The 27,120-nt window shown below is 39.9% G+C and overlaps 1 protein-coding gene across 1 annotated transcript in view; it reads right to left on the bottom strand.

The window, feature by feature from the left end:
• Positions 1-27,120, bottom strand: part of ITGA8 (integrin subunit alpha 8) — a 1,841,490-nt gene that overhangs the window by 370,956 nt on the left and 1,443,414 nt on the right. The gene's annotated exons all lie outside the window — the stretch shown is intronic.

Genomic DNA, 27,120 nt, shown 5'->3' with positions numbered 1-27,120 from the left:
TCATATAATGTATTTAAGTGTAGCATGTCAGTATCATATAATGTATCTAAGTGTAGCATGTCAGTATTATATCCTGGAAAAGAACACATGTAGTTATATTAATAATACTGTATATAGCCAGCATTTATGCTGGTACATTATTATCTGAAAGGCTGATTCAGTGATACATGCTAAATATGTTATCTTACACATTAGTACTTTTGAAAAAATGCTACCATTTTTGTACATGTTGTTCAGTATAAGTTATATTCACCAGGTATTGAAACCAGTGATTTATTTTTTTTAGATCCACATGAGTAATCCTATTTGTTACTTATGGATTTTCCAAATATAATTGACAATGCAAGTCATCTTCAGAAAGCAGCTGTTTAACAATACTGCTGTAGGAAAAAATGTGATTTCTCCAAACGTCAGTCACCTTTGTCAACAAAAATACAGTTGATTGTGGTTTGTATAAAGTCTTCATGTTAAGAGAGTGTGTGGAGGTATCTGAGTGATTCCCTTAATTTCCCGGCTTCCACAATCTGGTTGTCTGTACAGCACTTCTTTTAGGTTGGTGATTCCATTATATTATATTAAGGGAATCAGGGATGTTTTAAGTCCCCATTGTGTAATACACAAAAACACTCACTTCTGGAATGACTTAGTACTATTATAAAGCAACTGATTTATAATAAAACATTTTCTTTTCCTTTTATTTCTTCTAGTTGGTTAAACATAGTGATGTTGGTATGTAAGAGGGTTACACTAACACTGATCATAACTAATACTAATCATAGCACTGGGGTTACACACCTGTTGTTTCCTTTTGTCCAGCTGGATTTACATCAGCTGTTCCAGTGCCTCAGAACATCCTGATGCACAGGAAACATATATTTATAGACACACAAATATGTATATATATGTATATACATATAGACAGAGAGATACCAACACTATCATTTGCATACGTAACAGCACTGTCATGTGCATGTGTAACAGCACTGCCATGTGCACATGTACCACTGCTGTCATGTTTATATGCACCATCACTGTCATGTGCATGTGTACCAGCACTGCCATGTGCACATGTACCACTGCTGTCATGTTTATATGCACCATCACCATGTGCATGTGCACCAGCACTGCCATGTGCACATGTACCACTGCTGTCATGTTTATATGCACCATCACTATGTGCATGTGCACCAGCACTGCCATGTGCACATGTACCACTGCTGCCATGTTTATATGCACCATCACTGTTATGTGCATGTGCACCAGCACTGCCATGTGCACATGTACCACTGCTGTCATGTTTATATGCACCATCACTATGTGCATGTGCACCAGCACTGCCATGTGCACATGTACCACTGCTGCCATGTTTATATGCACCATCACTGTTATGTGCATGTGCACCAGCACTGCCATGTGCACATGTACCACTGCTGTCATGTTTATATGCACCATCACTGTTATGTGCATGTGCACCAGCACTGTTGTTTTCATATGTACCAGCACCGTCAATTATGTGTACTAGCAATGTCAAGTACTTGTGTACTAGCAATGTCTTGTGCACATGTACCAGCCGTGTCATGTTCATGTGTACCAGCACTGTTGTGTGCATATGTACCGGTACTATTATGTGCATATATACCAGCAGTGTCCTGTGCATGTGTACCAGCACTCTTATGTCCATATGTACCAACACTAATGTGTTTTCCTCCGTTCTTCTTACTGTCTCAATACTGCAGATCCTGTTTTTTATTCAATAGTAATATCATCTGAGTACTGCCACAGATTAATCTACTGTTGGTTTTATTAATCGGTATTCAAAAACATTGAATAAATTCTATACAATATGGTTGTTGGAGATATTTAGCCATGAACAACATAACATTACGCACTTCTTACTTATTTATTTGTTTATTTATTTATATTTTATTGTTTTGAATATTTGATAAAAATGGAAAAAAAAGGTAGGGAAAGGATGGAAAGCTCAATAAAGATGAGATGCTTACTCACAAGAGGTGCTTCCAAACTAGAGGCTCCCAGAAATAGGGATCATAAGCCATTCACTAAAGTAGCAAATCTCTGTGCTACATAAAAATGAAACTGACACTTTTATAGGTCCCTGAGTCAGAATCACCTAGGATATACACGACATGTTAAATCCAGAGTGCATTACAATGCATAAACCTTGTACTTCTACTCCTGTTAAACAGGCTTTACTATTCTATACCCTTCTATTTCTGCTTTGTTGATGTTATCCAATATTAGATTACATAGTCTTTGCCTATGAATATTTAAAGTAGTTCAAGAAACCTTAAGACAACAGCAAGGACGTATATTATTTTCTTCTAGTAACTGACATTCCTTTCTATTTAGGGCATTGAGATCTTCACCTTTGCCAGTAATGGTGAAGGTCTTTGATATAAAGAAGAAAGGAAAAAGAAGATCTTCTGTCTTACTTTTCTGCAAAGATTACGATTTTTACTTGACCCAAATACATCCTCCTCCTTTCTCGGAGTATGATAAGGATGCCATATCCTCAAAATCTTTACATTCAGATTCTGAAGACATTTTTTTTGCAGAGACATTAAATCACATAGAAGAGATTTTTAGGCCTACTATAAGTGCTCATATGTTAGGAGATTGTTACATACTTGCTCAGTGTCACTTGCTAAAAACGTCCAGTGCCTTAACTCCCACTAGTCTGATCCTACTTTGTTGTTTACTCCTCCCATGATATTATCCAACTGAACTTCATAGCCTTACCAAAGTCTAAACTGTAACCCTGAAGGTGTTGCCTGGATCCTAACCTGCCTCCTCACTCCCTAACAGTAACCATAAAAATTCCCTTTTCCCCCCAACCCAAAAATTCCCAATCACTTCCTAAACTTAAAACACCACTCCTTCCCTAAAACTAAAATCATTGATTGCTCCCTAAACCCAATTTTATTTTATTTTATTTGTATTTGTTTTCTAGGGTAGACCACTGATCTCCATGGACCTTCTTCAGGCTCAGCCTGGGAGTGGTATCTGTTTAAGCGAGTTGCTTACAGTCACACAACGCAATGAAGGCTGAGGGAATCAAACCTTGAATCACTGAAACACAGGAAACAGCTTGTTAAGAGCTCCTTAATCCTCTAAGCCAAATGCTAGAAAAAAATTCACATAAATGTCCACTCCTCCTCCCTAAAGCTAATGTCCCTGACTAATCCCTAAACCTAAAACTCCACTCTTCTTCCCTAAATTTAAGTTCCTGATGTTTCCCTAAACCTAAACTCCACTCCATCCAACCTAACCCTAAAGTCCTCATTTGCTCCTTACACATACGTCTACTTCTATTCCCTAAACCCAAAATCCCTTCCTGCTCTCTAACCCTAAAACTTCCCCACTATCTAAAGCTACATCACCACCTGATGACTACCTGAAACCCTAAGTCACACCAGCACCCATATCACTCCCACCTTACTGTTGCTTTGTGTACCATGATGGAGCTTGACTGTGTGATTGGGCATGGTGTGGTAGCCCAACTTTCACTGCACAGCTGTGCACATTGCCCAAACATGAAGCTGAGGTTAAGCATAAGTGGCTCTTTGTGTGATCTACAGCCATAAACAAACTCTACAACAAAAGGAGAAAGCTACTACAAGATAGAGCAAAATCCTTAAAAGGTAAGACACCGCTGATCACTATAAGTAAAAAGCTAAGAGCTCTCATAAAATCATCCAAAGCTAATTTTGAGAAAAAAATAGCTAAGGACTCTAAAGACAACCATAAGGCATTCTTTAGCTATGTCAGAAACCTAGGAGGAAACTCCCAGATATGCTCAGAATTAGTTCAAAATGATGTGAAGATTACTGATCCTACAGACATTGCCAACATACTGGCTGACAGGTTCAGTGCAAACTTCTCCCCCCCCCTAAAGGAGAGATATCTATACCAAATGATTGTAGCCCCACAAACATCTCTAACGCCCAGGTGAGAACTGCTCTCTCCAAGGCAAAGAACACAGCATCCATGGGACTTGATGGTGTCCCCGGCTGTGTGCTCCATGAACTCAACGAGGAATTAAACCCACAGTTAGGACAGCTGTTTAATCTTAGTCTCACCTCCGGATACATACCCAGGGAGTGGCGCACAGCGACTGTGGTCCCACTCCACAAAGGCGGTGCCTCCACCGACCCTGGAAATTACCGTCCCATTAGCTTGACAAGCCTTATCTGCAAAGCCATGGAGAGGATCATAATGGATCTCATAAATAAAGACATAGGAAACTTGCAGACTTTGGATCCAACCCAGTTTGGCTTTGTCAAAGGCAGATCATGCCTTCTAAACTTGGTTGACTTTTTTGAAACAGTCACCAAGGCCATTGACGAGGGAAAGGCAGTCCATACAGCCTACCTAGACCTGGCGAAGGCTTTTGATACAATACCTCACTCGGGTATCATTGAAAAACTCATCAACTTAAATGTAAACCCATACATTACAAGATGGGTTGCAAACTGGCTGAGTGACAGAACCCACAGGGTCAGAGTTGCTGGCGCCATGTCAGACTCAAAGCCTGTCAAAAGTGGTGTCCCACAGGGCTCAGTCCTGGGCCCACTCTTGTTTGGCATCTACTTTTCTGAAGTACAAGCAAACACAGTAGGGTTATAGCTGACAAAGTTTGCAGATGACTGCAAACTGGGCGCCGTAGTTGAAAACACATCCGACACAGATATCCTTCAGAAGGGTCTCACAGAAACGGATAACTGGTGCCAGAGCCATGGCCTAAAGTTAAATGACAAGAAATGCATAGTCATACCCTTCAGGAAAAATAAGGTTACCCCTAGCTACCATATAGGTGGCAATCCCCTGAACACAGAAGAAGTTATTAGGGACCTGGGAACCCAGGTTGACAGTAGCCTTTCATTCGACACTCATATTGCTAAAGTAGTTAGGAAGACCTTCTACATTGCCCACCTTATCATGAAGGGATTCACATCTAGATCAAGGGAAGTCATAGTCTCCCTATACTCATCGCTCATCAGACCAATGATCGAGTACAATGCCCCATTCGGAATGTATCTGACCCGACACTTGCAGCAGCTGGAGAGGCCACAAAGTTCCTCACCAAAAGGATAAAGGGTCTCAAAAATCTGTCTTATGCTGCCCGACTGAAAGAACTCCAGTTATATTCAGTTGCTTACCGCTTGCTCAGAGGTGACCTATGCCTGACATACAAGGCCATGTCAAACCCAGATTTGATGAACATGCTTCATCTCAAAAATCTAGATCCCTCAGAGCCACAAGGGCGGAGACTTAAACCTCGACACGGTTATTAATAGGGCGTGCTGGAGGATAGATTCATCACCCAAAGACTCCTATGCTGTGGAACAAAATCCCGGTTTATGTGAGGCAGAGCACCTCGCTGGCCTTGTTCAAGAGGAATCTTGACCAATGGATGGGAGATCGCAGATACACCCCAGGGGTTACCTCAGTGTCACTGCTCGACAGAGGCACAGCAAAATAATGGGCATAGTTTCTCCAAACTAAAGGGGTGGCGTAAGCCACAAAACTATGGGCTAGGCTTATAAATGCCCTCGGGCAGATAGCCTAGTATGAATCTATGAACCTATGAACTTATGCTTGAATTCTTGGCTGCAAGACAATGGTCTTCACGTGGCTAGGACTCAAGTGCTTGTAGCAGACCTGAGTGCTTTACCTGGCTTGCAGGACATTCTTCATCTCTAAATAAAAGTCATACAAAATGGTGACCCAGTGTCAAAATGGACATTACTTTCATTTTATATAATACTTTTCAGGATGTTTTGAAAGCTAATAGTCAGAACCCTGTTAATCATTTGAAATGTTGGGACCTGCTACAGAGAGTCCTGTAATACAGAGATTGAATTGCTGAAAGAACGGGCTTATATATACTAAGTCTGAGAGGCCATTTTCAGAATATTTCTTTTTCTTCAAGGAATGACAACCTCAGAGCTGATATATATATATATATATATATATATATATATATATACACATATATAAATGTGAGGGGGTGTGAAGGCGCAGGAGGGCTTGTTGGCACTCTGCATTTTGAGTGATGACATTTCAATAAGGAGCCCAGAACTCTTATATATTTATTTATTTACTTACTTACTATTTGATAACTGGGTAGGTGGACTGGTCCAGAGACCCTTTTCTGCCACAACCTGGGCAAAAAGCAAAAACAGTGGCAATAGCATATCTTAAAGATTATCAACTTGCATATTCAGTAATACACTTACAGTCCAAACGAACTATAAGCTGCAGTTATTTTAGATTACAAATTGCTACAGTTCAACAGCTGAAGCAAGGTTTGATTAAAGCACTAACATAGATTGAAATGGTGAGAACATAATAAAAGTAAGTAAAATGTATAGAATCTATTGGGTTCAACTATGTAGGAAGAGTAAGAAAGGTAATTAAAGTTTAAGTAAGTGCTGCTATAAGTAAATGCTTGGTGGTTTTAATTAACTCTTATCCTTGAAATATGTTCATTCTGCTTCCTTAAAGCTTTATTTAAAACTTGCAGAATCAGAAATGACTGATAGGGTATATTAGGCTCCTAGCGACAGACAAGATGTATATATTAATCATAAGACAACCCTACAAGCATCTCTTTTTTTATCATCATTTCAGAATACAGATTCTGTTCTATTAGTTTCTTTACCATTTGATAGAGAGTAAAGGTTGCTAGATAGTTATGGTAATAAAATATTTATTCCTTGCAGTCTGCCTACTAGCGTCTAACTATTTACCCATATTATTTGAGTTTGCTCCATTTCATAAGCGCAAGGCACATTACAGATACTATCAAACAGTGCCTCCCCAAACAGATTAGGTTTACTAATTGCTGCAGCTGACAATGAGGTACGCACTTGTTAAGTTACGTGCGATGCTATGGTTAACTCATCAGAATTAGATATGTCATAGGTAATGATGAAAAGACTTGTTTGGGTTACAACAGAGTGAAATACTGAAAATATTACGTCAGTGCTCTTAAATTCGCCAGCTGTCCATGATATACGTTAAATCCATACAGTTAATGACATTATTGCAAACCTTGAAAAGAAAGGAAAGACAAACTCTTTTTTAAAGATATTTACTATTTCCCTGCGTTTATATCAAACTATCGAAAGATGAAAATAGTGAACGCTATTTCATCTAACCTAAAATATCTAAACCACATAATATCGAACATTCAGAACAGCAAATTTTTTCCTTGGGAAAAAATTTGCTATCCCGAAACACATACACAGAACACAAGCACACCTAAAAAACATCAATCCACACACATACACTTATAATCCTACAGCTAACCCTACACTAAACTTTACATACACTACTATCTATCCACTTACCTTAACCCAAACCCTAACCCTAAGGTCCATCACTATCGCACACTCACCTAACCCTAACTCACTTAACCCGCCCCTAACCCTAATTCACCTAACCGGCGCCCTAACCCTAACTCACCTAACCCGCGCCCTAACCATAACTCACCTAACCCGTGCCCGTAAATTTCCACCACAGAGCTGAAAATAGTGAAGCAAGGGCTACTTGCAGGGAAGATTCCTTGAACCGGCCAACTGAATTCTTTCCCTAGGAAAGAATTTGGTGTTCTGCAGCTTCGCTATTTTTAGTGTTTGCTCAAAACGGGTTGATATTAAAACATTTGAAGTTTTAAAACTTTGATGTTCTGATATAGACCCTATTTCCCTACCCCACAATTTCCAAGAAACCTTCGCTTTACCATCAAACAACCACATAATTCCAAAGGAGTATTTCCTCTAATAAAATATTTTTTTTTTCAGAAAAGGAGTACTTCTCAACAATCTCATGGACAAGTGAGGTTTAATATTAACAAATAATAAAGAAGAAAGTCACCTATTTCATGTCCAAGATGGAAGAGTAGCTGTGCATAAAGATTATTCAAATTAATTCCTCTTTTACCTTTCCAGTCACCTTTTCCAACTTTCAGCATCGCCTATCTTCATTGTAACACATAACTAAACATATGGGTCATTTCAAACAGTAAGTCAGAGCTGTGCATCAAAAGAGGGAAAGGAATGAAGACTCTTGGCCTCCTCTCCCACGTGGAGTAAAGGGGAGGGAATCAGGTAGTTAGAGGTACATAGGGATGAAGTGATTTCCCTAACAAAGACTAGGAAAACCACCTGCCATGCTTTGGGGAAGCTGTACAGAGCTTCTTGCAGGGAAGATTCCTTGTAAAAATGATGTATGACCACTGAGGACAGCTCACTGCATGCCCCTTTCTTTCCATAGCAGAGTATGTGTAGGGAATGTAGGGCTGTTATCAGAAACTCAAACCACCTCTGATGGCTGCCTTAAGGACAGCTTCTCTTAGTCACTTTCTCTTACCTGGATGAGCGTAATACAGCAGCAAAAACAAGGGAACTGTTATTACAACTTGTAAGTCTGACAATTGTCCTCTTGTTGTCACAGTAATATAACAAATCTCCCAAATAACATTTTTAGCAATAGTCATTGACTATATAAATGAAAACATTTCCTATTCAGGAAAAAGATGTAGAGGATTAAGGAGTTGTAATTTTTTCTCAGCAACAATCCATAACAGCAAAACAGTTCCCGGAAGCTGGACATGAGGGAAGAAAGAGGACACAGTGTCTCTCAGAAATTTCCATAATCAATCCACAGAGTTATTAACGGCACTGATTTAATTTTCCATTTATGTGAACAAAGAATTCCTGTGGTACACAGATGTAAGCAACCAATCCATATACATGATATTACTATCTCCTATAAGAATGCAATATCTAATAATATGCTGTTCAGGTTATGCATATGAAGCCCATTTCAATAATCTGTCAATTCAGGACAGCTTTTCCCAGCAAGAATGGTCCCCTCACATCGACATAAAAGAAATTAAAACAAACTACAGGGCTACCAGCTTTCATCGGTTCGGCTAACTTTGAATATAAAAAATATTATCTTTGAAGGAAGTCAATGACTGACATCTTTTGATTGTATGAGGAATTTTATTCTTTTGAAGCTGCTGTGTAATTCCACAGGCTAAATGGTGCCCTATGCAGTTCTCACGTCTGGCACCACACTCAAGTCTGAGATGAGGATGCAAAAAAAAAAATCTTCTGCTTTGCAAATATAGCAAGAAGCTTGCTACAGTTAGAATACCCAACATGCTTCAGCTGTGATTGCAAATACAGTATTGACATTTGTGTCTGAATGCAGGTACTGCACTACCCCCCACCCCTAACAACTTTCACCTGGGGCAAATACCGCTTTTGCCTTGTTCCAGCTATACCTTTGGTATTACTTTCTCTAGGTTGGTTTTAGCCCTCGCTCATCTATGCATTCCAGGCACAGACATTCAAATAAAACTGTATCAGATGTTGCATTACAGACAAGGCAGGTCACTTCTAAGTTAATATGATGAGAGTTCCCAAAGCCTTTTGAAGAATTAAAATCTACCACCCTTGTGCTTTTTCTAATAAGGAATCATTGTACATTTTCAAATTGTTTTGGATGGTTTGTTGAAAAGTTGCAGCATGAATGTTTTATTTAGTGAAGAGTTAAATTAGTAAAATGTAATAAAGTGGTACAAAGATCTTTGTGCAGTAAATAGACATCCATCCTTTCATGGTTTGATATTTTGACTTTGAAGAGGGTCAAGAGCACTTGAATCTAGCCTTTTAGGAGTACCTTGAATTTGATGAGAAACTATTTCAAATGGGAGTGAGTATGGATGATGATTCCTTCCTCCTGAGAAAGAGATAACTGGTGCTGCTGGGGATAGGGGAGCACAGACCATTGGCCACCCTTCCATAATGAACGGCTTCATGTATACAGTTGGATTCACAGTCCCTGATCCACCACATGCCACACAGATTCTACAAGGGGTATTGACAGTTACAGTAAGGTACATTTAGAAGAAATTAGCATATTCTGATGCAAGAGGGTACAGACAGATACATACAGAAGGAAGATGTACACCTCAGCCAACCTGGGTTTCATGGAAATAAAGTGACAAACCCTTATGGTGCACTACTAGGGGGATATCTGTAAGTGGGTAGATGAACTAAGAAAAGGCATCTTAGACATTAGAGGTAAACTAAACAGAGGAACCAGATTGCTGATATGGTGGGTAGACAAACATGTAAATGTCTAGTAGTTCAGCCCAATTAGTTAAGGTTTTGAGTTACCAATGATCTTTTTCCTGTAGACCTGGATCTAATTCCCTCATTCCCTCACTGGCTTTTACCTACTGTATGACTTTACGGAAAACAGTTAATCATACAGTAACTCCTAGTTGTCCTGGAAAAGATGAATGCGCACTGAATCCTGGCTAACAAAAACAAACCAATACAAAGACAAACAAATATACATTTACATGCATACCTACCTATAACAATAAATAAAACTGAGGGTAGCACTATGAATGGTTGTTTCAGGATTGCTGCTCTGAGGTCTGTCTTGAGAAAGCCCATTTGGGTGTGTTCACACAGTCTTTCCTTGATGTCATAAAAGACCAGCTGCTCAACACTCCTTAGACAGCACTAAGATTTTTTGGGTACACTTCTTGGAAATTTGTAAGAAAGTTGAGGAAGAGAGCAAAACTACAGTCTGTAGAACAATTATTTTATCCCCCTTGCCAATACATTCCATAAACAAGTTTCTCAAGGCTTGGCTCCTGTATAGGGAAGACACAAAGCAGGAACAGTTCAGAGTGTGGAGACAATATAGGGGAATCAAGTTATAGTGTTTCCTCCTGACCATGGAAAAAGGGGCAAGATACATAGTTTCAGGACCTGTTAATCATAAATCAGTGACTGAAGTGCTGAAGTGTCACAACAAATCTCATGATCAAAGAGGAGCACAGGTTTTTTTTCATGGTTCTTCCCAGTTCCAACAAAGAAGAATCATTGCACACTTATTTTGACATTCTAAGTCTAAACAGAATTCTGGCAGTGAAGAAATTCAAGATCCTCACACTAGACACCCTGCTTTCTCTCTTGCCAAAAGATGCCTTCCTCATCGGACTGAGCTTGAAAGACATTTATCTGTATATCCCTATGGAAAGAGCTAAAAGCAGTTTATCGGGTTTAACCTGGGGAGTCCTACAAGCAGTTTACTTCCTTTTCGGCCTTTCTAATGCCTACAGAGATTTCACCAAGTCAATGGCACCATGATTTGCACATCTAAGGATGAAGAGGTGCACGTTTACACTTTTCTGGAAAACTGCTTGATACAAGCCACCTTATTATCAGAACTTTTCAGGCCCTGGAGTTAACTACTCATAATTTTGTTTTTCTGGGAATATCTCTAGATACTCAGACATGGTTCTGAATTACGACGGGGTTCAGTTGTTGGACCTGTGCTATTGTCGATCTTCATTAATAACATTTTTGAACCTAAAAGGCTTAAACTGCACACTTTATACAGATGATGTCATTGTACTGCATTCTGGCAACTCACTTCACTTGATAAACTGCAAAATTACTTCAATTTAGTATGGAACTGGTTGACAAAAATACAACTTACAATTGACTGCAAAAAAATATTGCTATGCTTTTCAGCATACTTCACAACACGAAATCAATCTCCTCACTATTAACTACTGACCCCCATGATTCACTTTTATCTATAGTTACAGAACAAAGTTAGCTGGGAATAATGACCCCCATTGAAATATCAGCGCTAGAAATGTTGAGTACTGACAAGTTGAAAAAGACACTGAAAACCCAGGAAAAGAGCAAATCTTGAAAATTCCTCTTCTCCGTTAAACTTCCTTGCAGGGGCGCAAGCTACCCTGCATCCCCTGAAGTGGGAGGCATGCCCCACACCCCCAAACTTTTATAAACCAACTCTGAGATTGCTATACCTTAGAGAAAAGAAAATATTCTGAGAAATGGCCATCTTGGACTTAGTATACATAAGTCTGGCTTTTAGCCATTGAATCTCCTTGTTTCATGACTCATTCTAATGGGTCCAATACTAGGACTAGTGTTTGGTTAGCAACAAACATTCACCTGACATGTACAAAGTATCACAACTCCAGACTTCAAACAATTAGGCGTAACACATAAATGATGAAACCTGCTTCCCCTACAATACAGGAAAAGCCTGATATTACAAACTATGTTGCCATAATTCAAGTACTGCTTACCCCTTATTTTGTCTACGCTCAGCCCAAAACAGGATACACAGACTCGTATCCTTAGGGGACTAATAGACTATCACTGCTCCTCACTTGAGTAAAAGCAAAATGGCTGCCAATAACTGTCAGGGTCATCCTGCTGCCTAAACTTAACTACTTCATATACAGATTAATAAACTGCTTCCACTGCTCACAACTAGCACACAAACTATATCACAGATATAACAGTTGTTACATTTACTCATATGAAGAAAATGCAATATTATAGTCAGGGCCACGCTTTCCCCAAAACAAACTGTGAAAAAACACTTTGTTGAAGCTTGCATCAACTCTTTTCTTAAAAACAGAAAAATCCAAAAAATAACCATATTTGAAGATGACATACTAGCAAAAGCAACACTTCCACAGAGAAACTGTTAAAAACAAACCACTGAAATGGTTGTGAGAATCCAGCAAAGGTAAAATCACTGTACAGACAGGTCAGTGACCATTCAAAAAACACCAGGCTGAAACGAATAACTAAAATAGGACCACAGATTTATTAAATATGCCTTGAAGCTTTTGTCTGCTTCTTAAGCAGACTTCTTCAGAATACAGTTAGTAAACCAACCTCCTTCTTTTAAAACAGACAAATAGTCCACAGCTGTGTAATTAATTGTTAAATTGAAAAATCTTAAAGGCAAAGACCTTTAAATTCAAAGAAATCAATCTGCCTTAAGGCATTAAATGCACATATACTGAACAAAGAATGAAAATTGACATATTATTAATCACAAGTTAACTGACTTGCATTACATATGGTCATGAAATAAGGTTAAATGAAATAAAAATATATTTGATAAAAATACAAAACTATGTTCTGTACTAAAATGCATATAAACCAAACGATACGTATGGTAAACATAAAAACAGACCCAGTGGGAAAGCATACACAGATCCCAACTAGTAAGTTAAGTACAACCTGTTCACACTAGGCATAACACCAGTACTTACTGGGCATACCACAAATGTAACATCCCGAAACATAAAGGAAAATAACATAATTGTAACAAGTGTAACTATGGAACCTAAAGGTTAACATTCATAACATACTCCAGTTGTAATATCTAAAAGAAAGACAACCCACGTCTACCTTTTAAGACTGTTAAGACTCAACAAGCAAGAAATGGAACATGCTTCGTTGAGACCAGGGGCATGATAAGCTTCCAACCTAATCTGCCAATGCAGTTCAATTGCCAACAACTTCAGAGAAGCAGGGCCACCTCTACTGTCCACGGCTAACTGGTCAATGGCAATGAATTTAAATTGGTGAGATGGAAACTCAACTACGTGTTTAGCGAGGCGTTGGTTAATTTCTGTTTCTTAATGGCATACTGATGCTCGTAATCGCTCCCTCAATTTACGTTCAGTCTTCCCACATAGTAGGCTGGGCAATTCTGACATACAGCTAAATATACTACCATTTTAGAATTACAGTTGTTTCTGTATTTCAATTTAAACTCAAAGTTGTTCACATTAAATCTACTAGATTCCATAATCAAGTTACAAAATTTACAGGCATGACATTTAAACATACCTGGAGATCTAGTGGTAGGCGGTTTCATCTCGAACCATGACTTAAGGTTCCTATCCTTCCTATAAGTAACCTTGGGGCACAGACCGAGTTTAGAAGATACTCCAGGGTCCGCCCTAAATAATTGCCAGTTCTTCCTAACAATATTCCACAAGATGTCGCTATCAATTGCAAAAGTGGTAATGAATCTAGGTAAATCCACCTCAAATGTTCCATCAGCAGTACTTGGACTAACTGGACTAACCACGGTTAATGGTAAAGTAGAAAATACACTGACCTTGCTAGATAAAAGTGGGACGTACACTTTGGACCTCCTTTGCAGTGACTTCCTCAATTAGATCCTTAACAAGTTTGAAGGGGTAACCCGACTCAGAAACATCTCTTGGAGAGTGGTACATTCAACTTCAAACATATCGTCCCTACTAATGATCCTTGCTGCCCTAACAAGCTGCCCTTAACCACAGCACGCTTCTGTGTAAAGGGTGACAGCTAGAGAAATGTAACATGGTGTTGGAATCGTAGGCTTCCTATGGATTCTAGCAGTGTAACACAAGGAAATGTTGTCTTTCTCTAGCAAAATGTCCAAATCGCTATCTGTTGGACATCGAAGGTGGAAGTAAATTCCAAAAATTCCGTAGTGACGTTGAGATAGTCAACAAATTCTACAGCTTGTAGCTCGTTACCTTTGAACAAGATAAAAATGTCGTCAAGGTAACGTGTGTAAAAAGCGGAATGTTTACTGTACAAAGGATGATTGAAAAGAAATTGATGTTCCCATTGCGCCATTACCAAGTTCGCAACACTAGCCCCATAGGGCGAACCCATACCCACTCCCACTTTCTGAAGGCATATTTGAAGATGAGCTATGTATATTTCTTAGAAATGAATACATTGACACAAGCTAAACAGCTAACATCATACAGCATCAAACAGAAATCACATATTGCAAACTTTATGATATATATCACACTTGACTGCTCACATACTTCTAACCTGTAGAAATTCAATTTTCATTATGATAAGATGTTACTGTTGCTAATCTCTGAATGTATTTAGTTGTTGTTCTCTAATTTACTTCTCTGTTCATCCTCCTCTGCTTTTACCATCAGCAGACTGAAGAGGTAACCAACCTCAATTTTCCTCGGTTATAGTCAGCACTGTAGTCCTCTACGCTGCCAATGTGGGTTTGTAACTGAGCTTTTTTAGCACGTAGTTCTCTTTTAACAAAAGCTGACAATAGAACTGGTTAGACGTTTCCTCAGTCTGAGTTCTGGTGTACTGCACAGGGTATGTGCTGTTGGAGTATACCAACTAAATGAGTTAGAGATACATATTGCAGTGTCTAGTACCCCAAAAATAAAGAAATACCACTGAAAGTAAAAACAATGAAATATCATACAGTAATTTTCTTGAAGGGGATAGCTCGGGAGAAGAATAATGACAAAAATGACATTTCTGATACAAGATATTTAAGCTCCTGAAAAACACTAGCTGGTGGATGGTTATTGGTAATCACAGTCTATTTTATACAGCTGTAAATATAACATATAAATCTCTTTATGATTAAAATTATTTTCTCTTCCATACCATGGCTTATGCATTTCTGAAATTCACAAAATATTTTATTTTATAATGTGTAAGATTAAATGTTAGGGTGTTCTGTTCTGCTTGATGATGAGTTTTCATGACCTGATGTAATTTATGAGGTATTTTATTGTTTACTCTGCTTACATATCTGCATGAACCTCTATATTTTCATTCATATTTAATTTTCATGTGTGCTGTTCATACTAAGTTTTATATGAATAAAACAGATATGGTTTCTTTTGGATTACAGCTGTGAACTACTGTTTGAATCATGTTTTCTTGTGATAATTTTCTGCTTACCATCATACTGACATAAATAATTCAGAGCATGAAAAGAACTCTTAAATGTGTCATTAAATTTATCTGCTGTGACATGTGCTGACTCACAGATCTTCTTCCTGTTGGGCTTGTCTAAAGACTCAGAAGATGCATGATTTATTTTTGTGCGTATATAAGCTACTGACCATAACCCTGACTGGGTGACATCAAGGGCCTCATAACATATGAGAACATAAAGTTACATTCTTATATAGCTAACATTTCCTGTTTCTGGAGGAAGTAGATTTGGGGCTGTCACACTTTTGAAGCCATGGTACACTCTGAATGGTTGTAAATGTATTACTAAAAATGTTCAAGGATTTTGGATTATCTATCATATATATATATATGAACTAAAATTGTCATTCCTCTTTAGAAAAAGACAATATCAGAAATATACTAAATACTTGGGTTTCAAGCTAAAAAGTGACCCTTTGTATTCTCTGAAAAAGAAATTTAACCATCTCAAAACTAAAATAATCGAAATGGAAGATAGTGGGGCCACTTGTGGTTTTTCTTTTAAGTGAAAATATTGTAAAAACAACAAACCCTGCTCAAACACTTTATATCCTTTACAGGCTTTTGTCTGCTTCCTCTTAAAACAGAGACTGGATCAAAATACTTCACATCAACCTCTGGAAGATGGACCATGTCTTTTGTTCTCTTGTCAAGCCCTGCTTGATCTCCAGGTTTTGTTTTAAGGACCCAGTCTTTTAAGCAATGTGCTGTAACCCCTAAACTTCAATTGGCCTTATCTTGTTTAACCAAAGACTCCAGCTCTTGTATGTATTTTATGTTTGATACCACACTTAAATTTATGTATTTAAGTTTGAAAACCAGTAGATGAAGGGGGGTGGGGGGCAGTGGGGAGACTCAGTTAAGACTTCAGGCAACATGCTTCTTAAAAAAAAAAACAATGACAATCAGTCATGAAATCAATGGCCTGGCAGGTGAGGGATAAAATGCATTGAGGAATTAAATGTAGTACGCTGCTAGAGAATGCAAACCAAAGACATGAGAATATATGTACACTATAAGCAAAATGGCTGACATGCGGGCATATTACCGATAACATTGATTGGGTATTTAAAACATAAAATATAGAACAGCAGCAGCAGCCATAGGTGAAAGCATAGTCTTAACACACAGTTTTTATCTGGTAGGGGAACAACAGCAGATGAACAATCTAATAATATATGATACTAAAAATGAAAATAAAACAGAAGATCATGTATGGTAGTTTGTGTAGAGGATTACAGAGCTGTTAAGCTGTTTCCTGTTGTCCAGTAGATTGAGGTTTGATTATTTTAGCCTGCATTGCCTAACTGTGTGATGCTGAGCTAGTCATTTAACCAGACATCACTCCCAGGTTGAGTCTGAAAAAGTGTCCTTGGAGATCATTGTGTACTCTGGTTAACAAATTCAAATAAATACATACAGTCAATAAAGAAGTAGTATTCTTTCCTACTCATATAAATTGTGGGGCTTTTAAGTATCATTGCAAAATGTGCTGGTTTATAAATATGCACAAAAAGAGAATCCAGTTAAATGCTGAAGAATGGGGAAGAGTTTAGAGAGTGAGAAATGGAAATAGGTGGCGAGTACAAAGGGGGTGAGAAAAGGAAATGAGAAGGGAGACTGTGAGAGGCAAAATGTTGATAAGACAGATGGGGATGATATAGGTATGCAAGGGTAAGAGATGGTGAAGGAAAGGGGGGGTGAAAGGAGATCAAGAGGGCAAAAGGGGAGTGGAATATGATCTTAGAGATTAAGGAACAAGAATAGTAAAGGAAGGAGAAGATGAAGAGGAAGGAGAAAGCAGAAGGAAGAAGGGCAAAGAAGAAAAGAAAGGGATTGAGACAAACTGATTCCATAATTGCTGGCCTAGCTGGATCTGGGTTAAGTCTTAATATTGGGTTTAAAAGCTAGTAGAGGGAGACTGAAAGTGTTGGTGGGCACATTTTAAGTGTACAATTCTGACTGGGAGAGGTTAAAAGTTGGATGTGATATACTGCGCACTTACGTTATGGTAGTGATTCTCCTGCCACTTTTGTGTGATTTGTTTTTTCTGATGATGTTGTACACTGGGGATGCTATCACAGACATGGCATTATTAAGGCAAAGTTAGTTACTGACAAAGATGAGGATGGGGGTTATGGAAATAATGATGCTATGAAAGAGGTTTGTTGTTGTTTCTGACATTAGTGTGGGTAACTTTAAGGAATTTGATTAAGATCAAATGGCAGTAGAAAAAGTTGTTAGGATATTCCTTATAGCACACGCTTAGAGTTGGTATGTATGTCTGTAGAACCTAGTAAGAAGACAGTCATAGGATGCATGATGGTTATAGTAAGAAGGCAATGAAGCAGAGGACCTAACATAGTTTTTGAATAAGAAGAGTAGTTTAAACTTAAGAATATGGGAAGTATGTGGAACATAGCCAGGTAATGGATGAAGAAGAATTTGCTGTAGATGAACATGAATGATTAGAGATGGAACTGATCCCAGGATGTGGCAACCATTTGAAAAGTTGGGACCCACTACAGCAAGTTCAAAACATGGACTGAAAGACCTAAAGAATGGATTTACATATACCAAGTTCTAGATAGCTGTTTCTTGGAATTTTCCCTTTTCTCTGAGGTATGGAGATCTTGGAGTTTTTGTATATATGAGCGGAGAGGTGTGGAGGTGCAAGGGGGTCCCCCCCTGCAAAAAAAGAAGTTTAAAGGAAAAGAGAGATTTTCAAGATTTGGTCTTCTCCAGGGTTTGCCATCTTTTTTTTTTCTGGTTTGTTGGAGTGCTGACATTTCAGTAGGGAGACTGTAAATCATAAGGAAATAGGTAGATAATGTGGTATTTGTGGCTTGTTATACATGTTACAAAAGAAATGGATAAGACAGCAGGTTGTAGCTGTAGAGTAACAGAAGGCATTTTTGAGGGTAACTCTTCACAGGATATTTAATTTAGTATTAGACAGCAAGGAGAGGAGAGGATATGGGGTCCATAAGAGTTAACTACCTCTTATTTTGAGGATGGTTAAAGACAGTTTGCATCTGCAAATGTAAAATATTAAACTCCAGCTGAGGGTTCAAATCCTGAGTACAGCTGACCTGACCACAGTTGGGGAACTGCAGAAATGAATGATGAATGAATTTCCTTTCATGCCACAATCAGCAGAAAAATACAGTTTTGTACCTACCATAAATGTAGATGTTCGAGTGCTCATACAGCTGCAGTCATAACAGACGGGTTATCCTGCCATCAGGCAGGTCCTCAGTCGGCTGAATTCCAAAGTCTAGGTCTGGCGTCGGGTGTCGTCGCTTCCTCCCTGACATCAGTGCAGCAGGGGTATAAAAGAGGCAGCCGACGCCATTTTCTTCAGTTTTTCTTGCCCCAGATGTCAGGTGCCCCCAGAAGGAAGGCAAACAATGTTATGCAAAAATGCAATGTTGATAAATCAAAAACAGTAGTTGCAAGCAAATACACCATAAAAGAATACCCCAAAGGTTATATGAAAAGGGTTTGTCATAAGGTCTGTCCTAAGAGGGGTTGGAGGGAGGGAAACCTGGACTGCAGCTGTATGAGCACTTGAACATCTACATTTATGGTAGGTACAAAACTGTACTATGTTCATCGTGCATACAGCTGCAGTCATAACAGATGGGTAGAATCCCAAAGCTAAGTAAGGGTGGTAGGCACTAAGTGGAACTAGGAGGGGCTAGGATGCCCTGCAGGACTGCTGTGGCAAAGCCCGCTCTAGATTTAGAGTATAGTGGGAGGTGATAGTGCTTGGAGAAAGTGTGCACTGAACTCCAGGTGGCTACTTCCAAAATATCTTTGGTAGGGACCCCCCTGAGGAAGGCTGCAGAGGTAGCTGTGGCTCTGGTGGAGTGGGATCTGATGCATGCAGGCACAGTTTTTCCATGAAATGAGTAACAAAAGCGTATGCAGTGGGCTATCCATTTTGAAATTGTCTGTTTGGAAATAGCCTTTCCTGGAGCACCTGCAGCATAGGACACAAAGAGTTGCTCAGATTTCCTGAATGGCTTTGTCCTGTCCAAATAAATAACAAAGTTGTCTGTGAATGTCCAAGGAATGTAGTAGTCTTTCCCCTTTGTTTTGTGGATTAGGATAAAAGGTAGGTAAGTAGATAGTCTGATTCAAAGCTACACTGGATACTACCTTTGGCATAAAGGTAGGGTTGGTTCATAAGGAAACTCTGTCCTGATGGAAAATGATGAATGGTTGCACAGCCATGAGGGCCTGTACCTCCGAAACCCTGCGAGCTGAGGTGATAGCCAGAAGAAAGGCTGTTTTCTATGACAAGTACTGTAACTCTGATGAAGAAGCTGGCTTGAAGGGAGGAAGGGTCAGCTTTTCCAATACGAAGTTTAGGTCCCAAGCAGGGACTGGTAGTTTCCTTGGGGGTTTTATATTCTTTGCCCCTCTGAGGAACTGCCTTAAGAGAGGATGAGAGAATAAAGGAGGATCTGTGTTGTATTGTGCAGAAATGGCTGAAGCGTGGATCTTGATGGAGGAGAAGGAAAGCCCACTGTTTAACATCTCAGCTAGGTACTGTAAAATTTGAGGTATATTTATTACCCAAGGATTCTGTCCCTTATTTTGATTCCAGGCACAAAATCGTTTCCATTTGGCGGAGTAGGCCTTTCTAGTAGAAGGTCTTCTGGCCTCCAGGATGACATCCTGCACCTCCTTGGAGAGGAGAAACTGTTGGGAAATCAAGGAATTCTCCATGCAGCTAGATTTAGAGTTTTGAGATTGCTGTGAAGGGTTTTGTAGTTGTGCTGGGACAACAGAAGAGGGACTAGAGGTAGGATCCATGGTGGGGAATGTGTCAGGCTCTTCAGGAGCAGATACCAGTGTTGCCTTGGCCAGTCTGGAGCAATGAGAATCATTTTCGGCCTTTCTGCTCTGGCTTTTAATAGAACTTTGGGCAGCAGAGGAAGAGGCGGGAAGGCATAGACTGTCAATGTTGTCCAATTGAAGGAAAGTGTGTCCACTTTCCAGGCCTGTGGATGATAGGTCCTTGAACAAAATTTTTTCAACTGGCAATTTCTGTGGGTAGCAAAGAGATCTATTTCTGGCTGTCCCCATGCCTAAGTTATCTTTGTGAAAATTTGAGGATGCAACTTCCATTCGTGTGGATCTGTCATATTTCTGCTTAGGTTGTCTGCCAGTGTGTTTTCCTTCCCTGGCAGGAATTGTGCCTGTAGATGAATTTTCAATTCCAGTGCTGTGTTCCATAGGGTCATGGCTTGCCTGCACAGGGGGTATGAATGAGTTCCCCCCTGTTTGTTTATGTACCACATCACTGTGGTGTTGTCTGTCCTTATCAATAGCTGGCCTGGATGCAGTAGGTCTTTGAAGGTCATAATAGCCTTTTGCACGGCTAGCATTTCCTTTTGGTTGATGTGAAGGCGCTTCTCTTTTAGTGTCCATTTTCCCTGAATGCACTGATCTGTCATGTGTGCTCCCCAGGCATAGTCTGAGGCATCTGTTGTGATGATTTGAGTTGCTTGAGGTACACAGAAAGGAAGACTTGTGTTTCTTTGGCAAGCTTGAGCCCACCACATAAATTCCTTTTGAAGGCATGGAATGAGTGGTATAATTGCTTCCAAGCTGTGGCTGTGTTGAGACCATAAGTTTTTTAGGTACCATTGAAGTTTCCTCATATGCAGCTTTGCACATGGGATTAGTAGGATGCAAGATGCCATGAATCCCAGAGCCTGCAGGACTTTCCTTGCAGTTAGCCTGGTGTAAGTTGCCATTTTTCTGAAGTATTGAGACAGTTGCCCTTGCTTGTCTGGCATGAGGTAAGCCATCTGGGTGGTTGTATCCAAGCTGGCACCCAGGAAAATTATTTGTTGAGAGGGTATTAGTTTTGATTTCTTTTTGTTGACTGTGTATCCCAGGAAGTTCCACAGTTTTATTACAAATGCCAGGTGCTGCAGTAGTATGTCCTTGCTATCCACTTGGATCAGGCAGTCATCCAGATATGGGTAGATTTGTATCCCTTGTAGTCTGCAGAAGGTGATTACTGATGCCAGGCATTTCGTAAACACTCTGAGCACAGTAGATAAGCCAAAGGACAATGCAGATAATTGGTAATGGGTTGAACCTGCAAGAAATCTGAGGTATCTTCTGCAATCTTGTCTGATAGGGACATGCAGGTATGCCTCCTTGAGGTCCAATGTTACCAGCCAAGACTCCTTGCCCAGCATGGGAAGAAGCTGCTGTAATGTGAGCATCTTGAATTTTGGCACCTGTAGATATGTGTTTAGGATGGATAGGTCTAAGATAGGTCTCCAATCTTTGTCTTTCCTTGGTACCAGGAATAGTCTGGAATAAAACCCTTGACCTTGTTCTTTTGCAGGTACCTCTTGAATTGCTTTCATGTCCATGAGAGCTGAAATTTGTTTTTGTGCCTCTGCCCTTTGATTTTGTGGTAGGTTTGGCATGCCTCTCATTTTTGGAAGGGTGTGAAAGTGGAACCTGTAGTCTCTGTCTATAATGTCCAGAATCCATTTGTCTTTTGTAACAATATGCCAATTTTTTGAGAATAATGTCAGTTTTCTGCCCAAAGGTGCTGCCATTAAAGCTTTGCTTGGCAGGTGTAGGGGAAGTCATTGTTTCTGTTTTCTAAAGACTGTGATCTATCTTCTCCACCTCTTGGGGTTGGTGCTTGCCACTGTCTGGCTCTGAAAGATCCTTGAGGTTGCCCTCTACCCCTTGGACACCTGTATCTGCCCCTTTGAGGTCTGTTCGTGGCTGGAAAGGACCAATTTTTTGAAGGCCAGTTTCTGCTGAAACGTGGAGGCTGTACCTGCAGGAAATCTTTCACTGTTTGCATTGATTTCGCTTTTTCCTCCATTTTCTTTAACACCTCCTCTGCTTTAACACCAAACAATACATCTTTTTGAAGAGGTGCATCTAATAATTTAGCTTTGACATGATCTGGTAAGGTTTGCTCTTTGAGCCAGGCATGCCTATGTATAACAGACCCCGTAACAGCAGCTCTACATGAGGCCTCTAAAGCATCAAAACCACACTGCAAGGTATGTTTACCCACTTGCTCTGCACCATGCAACAAATCCTGCAACTCTTTTAAATCTGGTTGTTCTAGTTGTGTCATCTTGCTTTTCAGCTGAGATATCAAAAACTGTTGATACTTTAACATATGGAACTGACAGTTTAATGCCCTCATGGGTAAAGTGGCTGAGGTGTCCACCTTTCCCCCCCACCTTTCTAAAGATCTGGAATATCTCTCTGAAGGTAATGGGTTTTTAGCAGTAGAGGCCTTAATTCCCTTGGTACCCTGTGAAATAGTTTCTGGGTCAGCAGTATGGCTTTTATATAGGAACTGGTGAGAATCAGGAACCCGGTAGTACCTGTCTGGTTTAACAGGAGCTGGAGGCAAAGAATCAGGATTAAGGCTGGCTTCTGTGTATACATCATCCAATATATCTAAAACAGGAGGGATAGCCAGAGGCCTATGCTGGGGGAGCAGAAGAAATTCCCTGAGCCTTTTCTTGGAATCTGAGTAATCTTGGCCTTCCCAGTGAAAGTGTTCCCTCAATGTATGCAGGGTTTCCCCAAAGAGAAGTCCTCAGGGGAGACCGAGGGAATAGACTCCTCTGCATCAGAGTCTTCGAATGGAGAATAGGCACAATCCTGGTCCTCAGATAGTTCTGAGGTAATAGAAGCTTGATCTGAGGAAGGGTAGTCTTCCTCTAATCTGGGCCTTTTGTCAGAGGGGGGTTGAGAACCCCTGATAAGAGTAATCAAATCCTCAGCCATTTTAAGCATCTGTTTTTTAGGCATGGTGCCTTGAGAGGGTGTCTGAGGAACCTGTTTTTTGGTTTTCATGGCTGTTTTAGATTTAGTGAAGGCTTTAATAGAGAAGGAGGAAGGCCTGAAGACCTGTCTAAATTCTGAGTTTCCCCGCCAGGAGTGGCGTTGGTATCTGGAGTAGGAATGGGGGCCGAGGACCCTGCGACCTCGGGTACTGAAGACACTGGTAATGCATTGTCATCGGTGCTCAGGGGCTGCGTAGGCACCTCGCTGAGTACCGGAGAACCGGTAGTCGGCCTTAGCGTGGTATCAGTAGGTGGTGCGGACCTCGTATGTCGGTCCTTATCTTTGCGTTTTTTGCTCAAAACTGGAGTCGGAGTATCCGACGACATAATATAATTAAATTTTTTGACAAAAAAGTGAAGGGCGAACTCCGCCCGATGCTTAATAGTGCGTTTGTTGATTCTAGCACAAAAACGGCAGGCCGAGATGTCGTGGTCTGGGCCTAAGCAAGGTATACAGTAAGAGTGGAAATCCTTATGCGGTATTTGCTTCCCACATGAAATGCAATTATTAACTTTGTCTGATATCGGTCTGAGGCAAGAAAAGTTTCCCCAACGGGGTACTTAGCTTTCAAGAAGACTTCGGCTGAAATACTTTCATAAATCTCAGGAGCTGGCTGACTGGCACTTGCGAACTTCTTCTGCTTCGGGCACTGCACGGCAAGAAAGACTGGAGAAAATGGCGTTGGCTGCCTCTTTTATACCCCTGCCGCACTGACGTCAGGGAGGAAGCGATAACAACCGACGCCGGACCTAGACTTTGGAATTCGGCCGACCGAGTACCCGCCTGAAGGCAGGATAACCCGTCTGTTATGACTGCAGCTGTATGCACGATGAACATCAAATGTTAAGTTCCAGTTCAGGGGACAACCCATGAGCTTACCTGATCTGCCTAAAGTCACCCGTACTATGGGACTGAGGCAAGGATGGACTGTTTGATGGTACAGAGGCAGGTGATTGTCTCCTGAATTAGGAGCCAGACTCTGTGTTCAGGTGATTTGACCAATGTCAGAAGATCTGTGTTCAGGTGATTTGACCAATATCAGAAGAATCAAAGTCAAATAAAAGTCGTCTTATGGTGGACTGTTATCTCAGTGAGGTAGGAAGGATGAGAGGAACAACACAGAAGAAGAAGCTAGGTGGCTACACCTGCTTGGGACCAAAGTCTACTTCTGAGTGACAGATCTTGTGCAGTGCAATACTGCATGAACAGTTTTCTTTGAGGTGATATGTTAAATGAAGGGAGTTTGTAATATGCTTACTTAAATCTGAAACATGTAGATCATCCTGGAAAGGGACTTGGGGAGAAGAACAGACAAGAGGAGGAACTGATCTGTGTTCTCCCCTGTTCTATCGTAGATGGAGCCCTGAATGGAAATAAAAGGCAATCAAGCAAGAGCTGAGTGCAGGTGCTTGTACTTGCCAGATTTATGGTAATGAAACTCTGAACAATGAGAATGTCGTTTCTGGAGAGAAAGCAGGTTTCACAGGTCACAAAAGGTCAACCTAGTCTTTGTACTCATAGCTTTTTCTGGTTAGTTTAGCTGAGCAGAAACTTTGAAAGAGGATTAGGATTTGATGGAAGTATTGCAAGAAAGATGAGGAAAGTTGAGGAGGGTAAACTCAGTATATGATTTGCATCACACACTTTCACACAGATGGTAGCAGATGCCATGAAAAAATAAAGAATAAGGCTTGTGGGATGATGCCAAGTGTTACAGGTGTGGATACAAGGGGGCAAGTAACTTATACATGTTATTAGTCTTGCAAAGAAGACAAAAAAAAAACATTGGATAGAACTTGGAGGCATTTAGTCCAAAGGTTATGATAAAAGCCTTAGGACAGTTGGATATTCTGACTCTTTGGAAGAGAAAAGGGTAGATGTGGTCTGTAGTGGAAAGAAGGGAATTACTACTCACAGAGACTGGATAAAAAGGGTAATATTGTTATGTCTTTCAGCTTTTCCCGGTTGGGGGTCGCCACAGCGGAACTCCGGTCCGCTACGGATGGAAATGTACAGGGTTGGAGATGATAAGGCTGGAGAAGGTAAAGTATTGTGCCTTTTAGGGAGGTACTGGTTAGAAGGGGTGGAAAATGATAGAAGCATGAGGGACAGATAAAGAGAAAAGCAGAATATGTAAGGTGGGAGGACTGGCGGTCAGGAGGCTAGGTATTGGGTATTGATGGTTCTAGTATGATGTGCTCATTAGGAAGGACTGGAAGGAGCAGATGAGGACTGGGGGAGGGATATAAATTCCTGGAAGTATTACCGGAGGGGGGGGGGACTTTAGAATGAATTACATGAAACTGACTTTCACTGGCAAATTAGGGTGATTAACTAGGGTGGACATAATAATCCCTTTTAGCGCAGGTTGATGGTGTACATTTATGGTAGGATAGATTCCATCTGCATAGCTACATATTACTTTTGTTTTTATACACTCTGTTTTTGGATATTTGTTTCTTTTTATCAAGCTGCTCAAATATATATACATAGCCTGGTTATGATTCTTTTGAATGTATTCAGATGTTTATAGTTAACTCTGTAAATACTTTTGTCATAGCAAATGTTAACTTGTATGTACAATACATGTCTGCAGTTGCATATTGTGACTTTAAATATGCATTAAAGAAACTTTACAAAGTATATAATGAAATCTGTGGCTACCTTGTTGTGTTGTACCTTATATCATATGTTTGATTGCTGTTTTCCCTCATGCCATTTGGCAGAATGCTTTTGATATTACCTCGTTTTGTTTGTTACACTGCTTTGACTGACTAGCCAGAACAGTTTAACAACATGAAACATAAAACACAGGCACTAGGAATGCATAAATCAACTGAGTTCTGTTTAGAGAAGTAGTTGCATTTTTTATTGACTTTTTGGCATGTTATTTTATATATCGGTACTGCCATGTACTATTAATAATAACTGATAGCCATCAGGGTTTGATCATGATGATCTGTCTCAAGGATAACTTGTGACCTATGTGACCTCTTGGTTTTTCCTGTTCAGGCCACATGGGTTTACATGTCATCATTCATAAAAGGAAATAATATAAGCATTTAGGAATATAAGCTGGATTCATTAATTAAACTATAACTTTAATCAGAAATGTGATATGCCAGTAAAAGCATGACTTGGTGTAATGAATGTAGTGGCAATGCAAAAAATTGTGTTTTTAATTGTGATATCAAAATAGGAGAACCACAATTATGTGGTTTAAGAATAAATAGTCCCTTAAAATGATGTTTTGATTGGCTGAGGGCACAGAACTTCAGTGTATGGAAAACCCTATTCAAATAGTTAACATAAAAACGACTTGAACAAATCTAATGATTCCTAAAGTACTGCTGAGATGTGTGCGTAGTTTGTTTTGCAGTTTCTAGTTCCTAAGATACCGATCTTCACTTTTTACAGTCTCCTAGGCTGTGGTTAATTGTAGAATTAATCCGTGATTCCCTCCCACATACTGCTATCTTGATTGAGATCTTTTCATCTAAACTGAACAGTGCCATTGGATAATTAATCATTTAAGTTGAGGTAAAGGCCATATTTTCTTTGGATGTAATTCATTTGCCTCAAACAAGGGCAT

Source organism: Protopterus annectens, chromosome 3.part1, assembly GCF_019279795.1.
Source record: "Protopterus annectens isolate FY-2018-M chromosome 3.part1, PAN1.0, whole genome shotgun sequence".
Classification (NCBI taxonomy): Eukaryota; Metazoa; Chordata; order Ceratodontiformes; family Protopteridae; genus Protopterus; species Protopterus annectens.
This window is presented reverse-complemented; position numbering and strand designations above follow the sequence as displayed.